This window comes from Pongo pygmaeus, chromosome 6, assembly GCF_028885625.2.
Source record: "Pongo pygmaeus isolate AG05252 chromosome 6, NHGRI_mPonPyg2-v2.0_pri, whole genome shotgun sequence".
NCBI classification, from domain to species: Eukaryota; Metazoa; Chordata; class Mammalia; order Primates; family Hominidae; genus Pongo; species Pongo pygmaeus.
This window is the reverse complement of record NC_072379.2, coordinates 55,595,469-55,604,677: the sequence shown is the minus strand read 5'-3', so window position 1 is coordinate 55,604,677 and position 9,209 is coordinate 55,595,469.

Here is a 9,209-nt window from a genome sequence, read left to right as displayed (position 1 = left end):
CTCTCTTTTGTCTTCATCACTCCCATTCGCCTCCTCTCACAGGCAAACAAGTGAGCATGCTTAATGTGAATACTTGTGTTTCTGTGTGTCTTGCAAAATACATGGTGTTTTGTGTGTCTGTACTTTAATTTACATAAATGCTGTTGGTCATATGCCTCATCCTGCTTCTAACGTTTCCCCCTCAGCACTGTGCTTTTAAGAGATGCTCCCAAGGGTGGGCGCCGTGGCTCATGCCTGTAATCCCAGCACTTTGGGAGGCTGAGGAGGGCAGATCACCTGAGGTCAGGAGTTCGAGACCAGCCTGGCCAACATAGCGAAACCCTGTCTCTACTAAAAATGCAAAAAATTAGCTGGGTGTGGTGGTGGGTGCCTGTAGTCCCAGCTACTTGGTAGGCTGAGGCAGGAGAATTGCTTGAACCCAGGAGACGGAGGCTGCAGTGAGCTGAGATCACGCCCCTGCATTCTAGCCTGGGTGACAAGAGCGAAACTCTGTCTTAAAAAAAAAAAAAAGGAAAAAAAAAAAGAGAGAGATGCTCCCGTGTTTCCCTGCATAACTCTGGTCCGTCATTTTGGCTGTATGTGGTGCTGTGTAGAGTCATTGCCCACGTGTTACTGTCCTGTCCTGTCTCCCCTGCACTCTAGTGAACATGCACATCCTGGTCCCCTCCAGGATCTGTGAGAGTGAGCCTCTGTCCGGGACTCACACCCAGGAGGAGCAGTGCTGGGCATCTGTTATGCCTCCTGCTGATGTGACTCGGAGGTGCCAGATTGCATGCTTCAGTTCTGCACTCCCACCAGCAGCTCTTGAGGTCCCTAAGTCCCACAGCCCCACCAACACTTGGCATTACCCAGCTTTGTAATGTTCACCAGCCATATGGGTGTAAAGTGCCATGGCACTGTTGTCCTAATTTGCATCTCCCTGATATCTAATGGGTGTAAACATCTCTTGCTGTACCCGCTTGCCTTTTGGGTTTCTTTTTCTGGAAATTGCTTGAGTCTCTTTCCCTATTTTCCTCTGGAGTGGAGATGCCTCAACTCCAGGTCTTTCTCTTATGTCCTCCCCATTGTGTGCCCTCCTAGGTCCCAGCATACTGCCTGCTGTCCCCCACCCAACTGAGGACTCCCTTAATGTAACACATCTACATAGTCTGTCCCTCTTCCAACTTCCTTCTTGGCAGCGGGAGGAGAAGGAGACCCAGGTTCTATCCGTGGGGACCTATTTATTGACTGACAGTGGTGGAGGGAGATTCCAGTACAGAGAATCTCCGGGCTGATCGCCAGGTGCCATTTGCCTTGTCCTGGTCCTTGCTTGGGCGCCTCCCTTCTCTGTGATCCCCTGCATGGTGGCCCTCTCCTCTGCACGGAGGATCTAGCTTGTCCTCCATGGCCTGCCTGGACCAGGTATCTTTTCTCATGCACTGGGAACAGAAGGAGTAGGCATCCTTTACCTGTGCTGGCTCACAAATGTGCATCTGGTGGAGGCAGCGGATGGACATCCTCCTTCCTTACAGTCGTGAGAGTTCCGGGGAATGGAGACAGAGCTACATGAAGCCCAAGGCCACACTGTTGCCCGTGACGCCCGGCTGCCTGGCACCTTCCTGGTCAGACAAATGTCAAAGTGCGGGCCCAATCTGAAAACCCATCACAGTCAGTCTCAAATCATAAAAGTAATTCATATTCATTGCAGGCATTTAGGAGATACAGAAGGATTTTTTAAAAAATCAATCATCATCTTATTACCAAGACCTTCACCATTGATACTTTTGTATGTTTCCAGAAAGATTTTTTTTCTGTGTTTTGGAAGTATCTTGAGATTATATTATATTTGTAAAATTGCCTATGATTTTTTTGCATTAAAACAATATACATTATATATAGATGGCCAATAAGCACATGGAAAGATGTTCAATATCATTAGTCATTAGGAAAATGTAAATCAAAACCACAATGCAATATTGTTTCATGTCCATGAGGGTGGCTAAAAAGAAAACAAAATAGCCAATAACAAATATTGGCAAGAATGTGTAGAAATTGGAACCCTCATGCATTGCTGGTGGGACCAGAGAATTGTCAGGTGCTTTGGTAAAAAGTTGCACAGTTGCTCACAAAGTCAAACACTGAATTATTCAGAAAATCCACTCCTAGGTATATAGGCAAGGGAATTGAAGACGTATGTCTACACAAAACTTGTACATGAATATTCATAACATCATTATTCATAGTAGCCAAGAAGTAGAAACAACCTAAACATCCATCAACTTACGAATGAATTAACAAAATGTGGAATATCCATACGATGGGATATTGGCTCCATTTTTTCTGTTTGAGGTAATGAAAAGTTCTAAAATTAGATCGTGATGATGGTTGCAAACTCTGAGAATACACGAAAACCACTGAATTGTACACTTTAAAATGGTGAATGTTATGGTACGTGAATTCTATCTCAATAAAGCAGTTATTAAAAATGAGTAAATGAGTGTTTGCTGGAGAACACTTACAGACAATTTTTCCACTACATAATTTGAAAAGTCTATATAATATTATTTATTTAGCCAATAGTTATTTAACAGATATTTTATTCGTGAAAGTTTCTCTCGATTTTAAAAATAAATATTTGTTACAAAAATATTAGCCGGGCGTGGTGGCGGGCACCTGTAGTCCCAGCTACTCGGGAGGCTGAGGCAGGAGAATGGTGTGAACCTGGGAGGCAGAGCTTGCAGTGAGCTGAGATCACACCACTGCACTCCAGCCTGGGCAACAGAGCGAGATTCCGTCTCAAAAAAAAAAAAATTTGTGATGATAAACTTCCTTGCATACATTTTTTTTTTCACGTATACCTCAAAAAGACAAACACTTAAACTCCTAGACCTTCAGAATAAATTATCCTAATGTGGAAGAATGTTTGAACCAATGCAATGCACATGATAAGTCTTTTAGTACCTGTTGGCAAATTGCCTCCCAGAAAATTGGTCTAGAGATTCTTGCACAAACAATATAAGTGTTACGGTTTTTCTGCATTGTTATTATATTTTGAGACAGGGTCTCACCTGTAGACCAGGCTGGAGTGTAGTAAAGCGATCACAGCTCACTGCTGCCTCAACCTTCTGAGCTCAAGTGATCCTCCCGCTTCAGCCTTCCCAAGTAGCTGAAACTACAGGCATGCACCACCATACCGGCAAATTTTAAAATGTTTTTGTAGAGACAGGGTCTCAGTACATATTGCCCAGTCTGGTCTCAAACCCCTGGGGCTCAAGCAATCCTCCTGCCTTGGTCTCCCAAGTGCTGGAATTACAGGCGTGAGCCACTGTGCCTGGCTGGCATCATTATATGTTTCTCTGAGTTTTAACTGGTGTTAGCAGTGTTAGTAATGGTGTTAGCATAGTGGTGATAGTAGTTAGTGTTAGTTAGCTTGGTTAGTGCTCTTTAATATTAGTTGTGACTAATTTTAGCAGTTAGCAGTTTGTAGAGTTAGTGGTTAGCATTAGTTAATGTTAGTGGTTAGTGTTGGTGATTAGTCACCAGTTAGTTTAGCAGTTAGCTGTTAGTGTTAATGTTATTTAACGGTTAGTGTTACTGGTTAGTAAGTAGGTAGTGGTTAGTGGTAGTGGCTAGTTAGTAGTTAGTGGTAGTGTTAGCGGTTCATTAGTGGTTAGTATTAGTGGCTTGTTAGGAGTTAGTGTTAGCAGTTAGCTGTTAGTGCTAGTTAGGTAAAGTTTAGTGGTTAGTGTTACTGGTTAGTTAGCAGGCAGTGGTTAGTGGTAGTTAGTGGTTAGTGTTAGTGTTAGTGGTTCATTAGTGATTACTGTTAGTGGTTAGTTAGCAGTGAGTGGTTAGCATTAGTCAATGTTAGTTAGTGGTTAGTGTTAGTGATTAGTTACCAGTTATTTTAGCAGCTAGCTGTTAGTGTTAGTTAATGTTATTTAGTGGTTAGTGTTACTGGTTAGTTAGCAGTGAGTAGTTAGTGGCTAGTTAGTGTTGGTGGTTCATTAGTGATTAGTGTTAGTGGCTGGTTAGCAGTGAGTGGTTAGCGTTAGTTAATGTTAGTTGGTGGTTAGTTAGCCATTAGTGTCAGCAGTGAGTGTATGATATTGGCAATGGGCAGAAGCAGCTCACTCTGTGAACCGTCCATCCCTCGCCTACAGGCTGCAAGTTCACAATGGCTGCAAGTTCACCACTTGCTCCCTTTTAGTTTCAACTGGAGCCTCAAATGCCTATCACTTCTCTTGTCTCTTCCATGCAGAGATTCGCAGACTGGGCCTACGATGCAGGTTCCTGGGCAGATCCTTTGACTGGCAAGCTCTTCCACTCTCAGGACTCCAGCTTCCACAACTGAGCGGGGCGGGGTGGGGGAGTTGCTCAGGAGGTGATGTCTGAGGAAGTCTCACCAGGGACACTGGATGGCAGGCAACGAGCTGGCCTGAGAAGCGCAATGATCATCCTGGCCACCAGGTGGCAGTCTAACTGCAGCCAAGAGCCCTGGCTGGGCCGACGGTGCTGCCTGCGGGAGCTGATGCTGGAGATGGACGCAAGACCCCTGCGGCCTGACTGGAGCTCAGCGAGCCGAAGAGGCTGGTGGAGAAGGGGCTGCTGGTCTGGGCAGCCTAGGTTGGGAGGGAGGGTCATGGCGGGAGTGTGGAGGAACAAGACATCCCCACGCCCCCCGTCCCCCGTCCCAGACCCCAGTGTTGATGAATAAGAAGCGGATTAAGAAGAGTGAGAGCTGAAGAGACAGGAGAATGAGGGACCACGAGAGCCCGTGCAAGATCCGGAGCACAGGGGCTTCCCTGGGTCCCAGGCTTTCTGCAGGACTCACCCCCATCTACCCCGGTGTCCACCTTCCAGCCAGCCTCCCCGCGGGTCCTGAGAGGAGAGCTTCCTTAAGAGAAGGAAGAAACTCGGACTTCCCTCCTGTTATGTTCGGGCTCCTCTGTGAGAAAGAGGAGGAGAGAGGAAAATGAAGGGCCCATTCTCTGTCCCCAGAGAGCACCCAGGAATGTTGGGAAGATCTGCAAGGATGAGCCTGAACCTAGATGTGAGAACTGGTGTGCCGGGCTCAGACTCTCTGGGATGTGGGAACTCCGAGGACCGGGTGTGGGTGTGGGCAGGAGCAGTTAGGGAAGGCTTCCTGGATGAGGGGACTCAGGCAGGGAGTGTAGACCCTACAGCCCCACCAGGCCAGGCTGCGCAGTGATCCCTTTCTACCGTTTGCTGGGCAGGAAGCGGAATGGGGCTGATCTCAGTTTAGAGAGCAATACTTGGAGGAAAGTTCGGGTAGGAGGGTGGTATCAGGGCCAGGCTTCGTTCTCCCCAGGGACTTTCATGGCATTCCTGCTAGGGCTCTGGGTCTGCTGGGCACACATTTATCCATGTGATGAGCGTTCACTGAGTATCTGGGGAACAGGCACCTTGCTAGAGTCTGAAAATACAGCTACAAGCAACTCCCAAATGTTCCCCTACGCAAGGGGCTTAGGGTCTGGTTGGCAATGGCCAATTTTACATGTCAATATGACTTGGCCACAGGATGCCCGGGTATCCGATTAGTCATTGTTTGTGGGTGTGTCTGTGGCGGTGTTTCTGGAAGGGCTTAGCATTTGAATTGGCAGACTGAGTAAAGCCATGGCCCTCCCCAGTGAGCAGGCACCAGCCAACCCTTGAAGGTCTGAATAGAAAAAAAAAAAAAGGCAGAGGAAGGTTGAACTTGAGCTTTCTCTGCCTGGCTGTCGAGCTGGAACATCATTCTTCTGCCCTCCAGGATCCTGGTTCTTAGGCCTTCGAATATACCACCCGCCCTCCGGGGTCTCTGGCTTGCAGAAGGCAGATTGACTTCTCAGCCTCCATAATTGCATGAGCCAATACCATACAATAAAGCTCTTTCTACACTCTGTGTGTGTGTGTGTGTGTGTGTGGTGTGTACATAAAATGTTGGTTTTATTCTCTGGAGAATCCTGACTGATACAGAAGGCATTATTTAGGGCTCTCTGGTGCAGACAACAGGACCCACTCTGGCTGAGTTAAGCAAAAACATGACAAGTTTAAGGACATCAGGTAGCTCCCCTGTCTCTAGGAGGGCCCGGGCTCAGGCCCAGAGGCAGTGCCCATCCCACACCAGGGGGCCACTGTGGCAAATTCCTCATTTCACCACTTTTGGTCATAGACACAGCTGCTCACACCACCAACACCAGGGACAGAATGCCAGAACCACCACATGGCTCTCCTGAAAAGCCAAACTCCTTCCCTGCCACGCTGGCTAAAAATTTGATTCCACCTGGCACCAGCTTCCTCTTATTGCTCTCTTCTGGATCTAAGTCCCACAGTTACCCCTGATGGCACAGTCTAGTGACCCTGACTCCTAGCTGCAAGGAAGGCTGGTACAGCAAGCTCAGACCTCTAGCTTGGAGAGGGCCCTCCTACTGTGGCAAGGTTCTCAGGCACATGAAGGGCGTTCAGAATGTGCTGGCTGGCCACAAGCATGACAAATGTGTGGCACCAAGAGACAAGCACACCATTCAAGCAATCACATAATAATGGTGACAGATGCAGAAAGAACGGCAAAGTGTTGGGAGAACAAATATCTAGATGACCAAACCTAGACTGGAAGTGTAAAAAATAAAAAGGCTTCCTGGAGGAAGTGACAGCTAAGCTGAGCTTGGAACCATGAGAATGAGCTGGCCAGGAAAAGAAGTGGATTAAAAAAAAAAAACCAGGTAGAGGAAACAGCACCTGTGAAGGCCCCGAGGTGGGAAGGGGCTCGGCGTGGGAGGAGATGCAAGTTAGCTGCTGTGGTTGGATCTTAGCAAGAAAAGGGGAGCGTAGGGCAGGTGGCACCCAGATCACGCAGGGTCAGGAAAGCTATGTTAAGGTTTCATCCCAAGAGTTACTGAAGTGTGTGATGTAACAAGGCTTAGGTGTTTTAAATGATCGGTCTGGCTGGTATATGAAGACTGAATTTTAGGCAGAGACCTCCGCTGGAAGCAGGGAGGCTGGAAATGGAGATGCGTACTAGGGTGATAGTGGTGGAAAAGATAAGGACCAAGTCCAAAGCTGTCTAACTCAAGGATGAAACTGTGTGAGAGCAAGAAGACAGATGGAGGTGTCCCACAAGCCTACTGGAATGAGGAGAGACAGAGAGGAGCAAGCTTTTGGGGGAAGAGCAGGAGCTCAGTTTGGGCACGTTGGGTTTGGGGTGCACTGAGACAGCCAGCAGGATGCCAAGGAGAGGGCTGGAGTGAGGAGCGAGGCCCGGCTCAGAAGTGGAGTTCATGAGTGGCCGGCATATTGATGGCGTTTGATGCCAAGGGCATGGGTGGGGCCACCCCGCAGTGAGAGTGAGGAGCAGGATGAGAAGGGGACTGAGAGCTGAGCCTGGAGGGATCCACACATTCATAATCCCACAGGGGAGCAGGAGCCCCCGAGGGAGGTGGAGCGGGGGAAGGAGTGCTCAGAGAAGTGGGAGGAGAACCAGATGAATGTGGGATCCTGGGGCCCCAACAAAGATCGTCCCAGCAAGGGGCTGGCGAGCCCACCGAGTGCTGCTGAGCAGCCTTTATGAGAGGATTTGGAGGCACAGCTCACAGTGAGAGCAGATTTGGTAGAGGATGGACTCGGAGGCTGGGCTCATGGGTGCCGAGAGGGAGCAGCTGGGGCAGCCCAGGAGAACAACCCCTTACCGAGGCTCCTCTGGGAGGGCGGGGGAGCCAGAAGTGAGCGGGAGGAGTCATTTGGTTTTGTTGTAAGAGGACAGCCTGGAAAAATGCTATGAAGTGGATATGGGGGTCACTGAAAAATGGGGGGCATGTCATGGAGCGGGGTGGTCGAGAACGAGTGAGAAGGCAGGTCCCGAACCCAGTGTGGGGGACCTTGGCTGGGAAAGAGGACTCTGCCCCAGAGGCTGGCAGGTGGGTGTGTGGCCTGGGTGTGGGCAGGAGAGGAAGGCCAGCTGCTGGCTCCTGCATTCATCATGAAGGTGAGGTTCCTGGCCTGCTGGGGGTGGGCACCAACAGGGGGTGGGAGTGGAGAGCGGGTGGGTCTTGAGAGTGAGGAAGACAGAAGCAGCTGTGGCAGAGGTGGGAGGACAAGCCGGTAGGGAAGAATATGCAGTTGCCAGGCCATGCTGGCGGGCCAGCTGCCCCAAGAGCGGAAACTTGGAGTGAGACCACTTTTTCTGGGTGGAATATCTGGTACAGACAAAAGTGACTTGGGCTTATTCAGGGTGGGGTTTTGCCCCAAAGGCCGAGGCACGAGGGACTTCTAGGTGTTTGTCAGAGAGCATTTGTGCAATGCCACAGGGTACCTGCTGGAGGGTCTGCTGGAAGGGAGTGGAGTATTAGGTGGTAGGGCTGGGTGGGGGTGCAGATGAAGAGTTCTAGGAGGACAGAAGGGTGTGGTCAGAACAAGATGCTTTGCAGCACAGCTGGTGTGACTTCCAGCAGTAGCATGGGCTCCGTGTTGGTGTGGGAGGGGGTGTCTGCTGGGGGTCAAGAAGGTCCCTGAGAGAAGGAAGGGCAGGGACGCAAGGTCAGTGGGTGACAGATCATCAGCCTGGGCACTGCTGCCACTCAAGACAAAGGCTGGGGTTGAAGGGCAAGGATGACCTTCGAGCCAGAGCCTCCAGCCATGAAGGTGGGGAAGGAGCTGCAGGAGCCTGGGGGTTGCAAAGAGGAGTCTGGGGCAGAGGTGGGATGCAGGCAGTGAGGAGAGGCAGACCAGAGGGAGAGTCCAGACAGGGCAGGGTGGAGAGGACTCAGGGTGTGGAGCAGGAACTGAAACCCCCAGGCACTGGCCCCCTGCCCTCCGGAGCCTGGGCAACCAGTCCAGCCATCCTGCTATGGCTTCGCCCTCCCAGCTTTGGGGCTGCCAGAGGCCCTGGCCCTGGAACTGTTAGGAACAGGGCTGCCTTTGGGGCAGATCCAGGCTTTGGAAACCAACAGGAAACTGCAGATATTATTATTTTTTTTTCTGACACTCTGTTCTGCCTCATCTGTGTGACTCTCTCGTGTGGATTTTTCTCTTCTGGCTTGCTCTTGCACACTCTCTGTCTCTCTGCATCTTTCTCTTTTTGAGGCCCCAGATTTCAGCTGTGGGGAAGCAATAGAGCAGCCCATCAGGCAGCTGCCCCATCTCCATGATACCAACATCTGAGTCCCGGGGCTGGCTGGAGGTGGCCAGAGCTTTCTGCGGGCATGCAGATGGCCAGCTAGCCCCATCTGTCA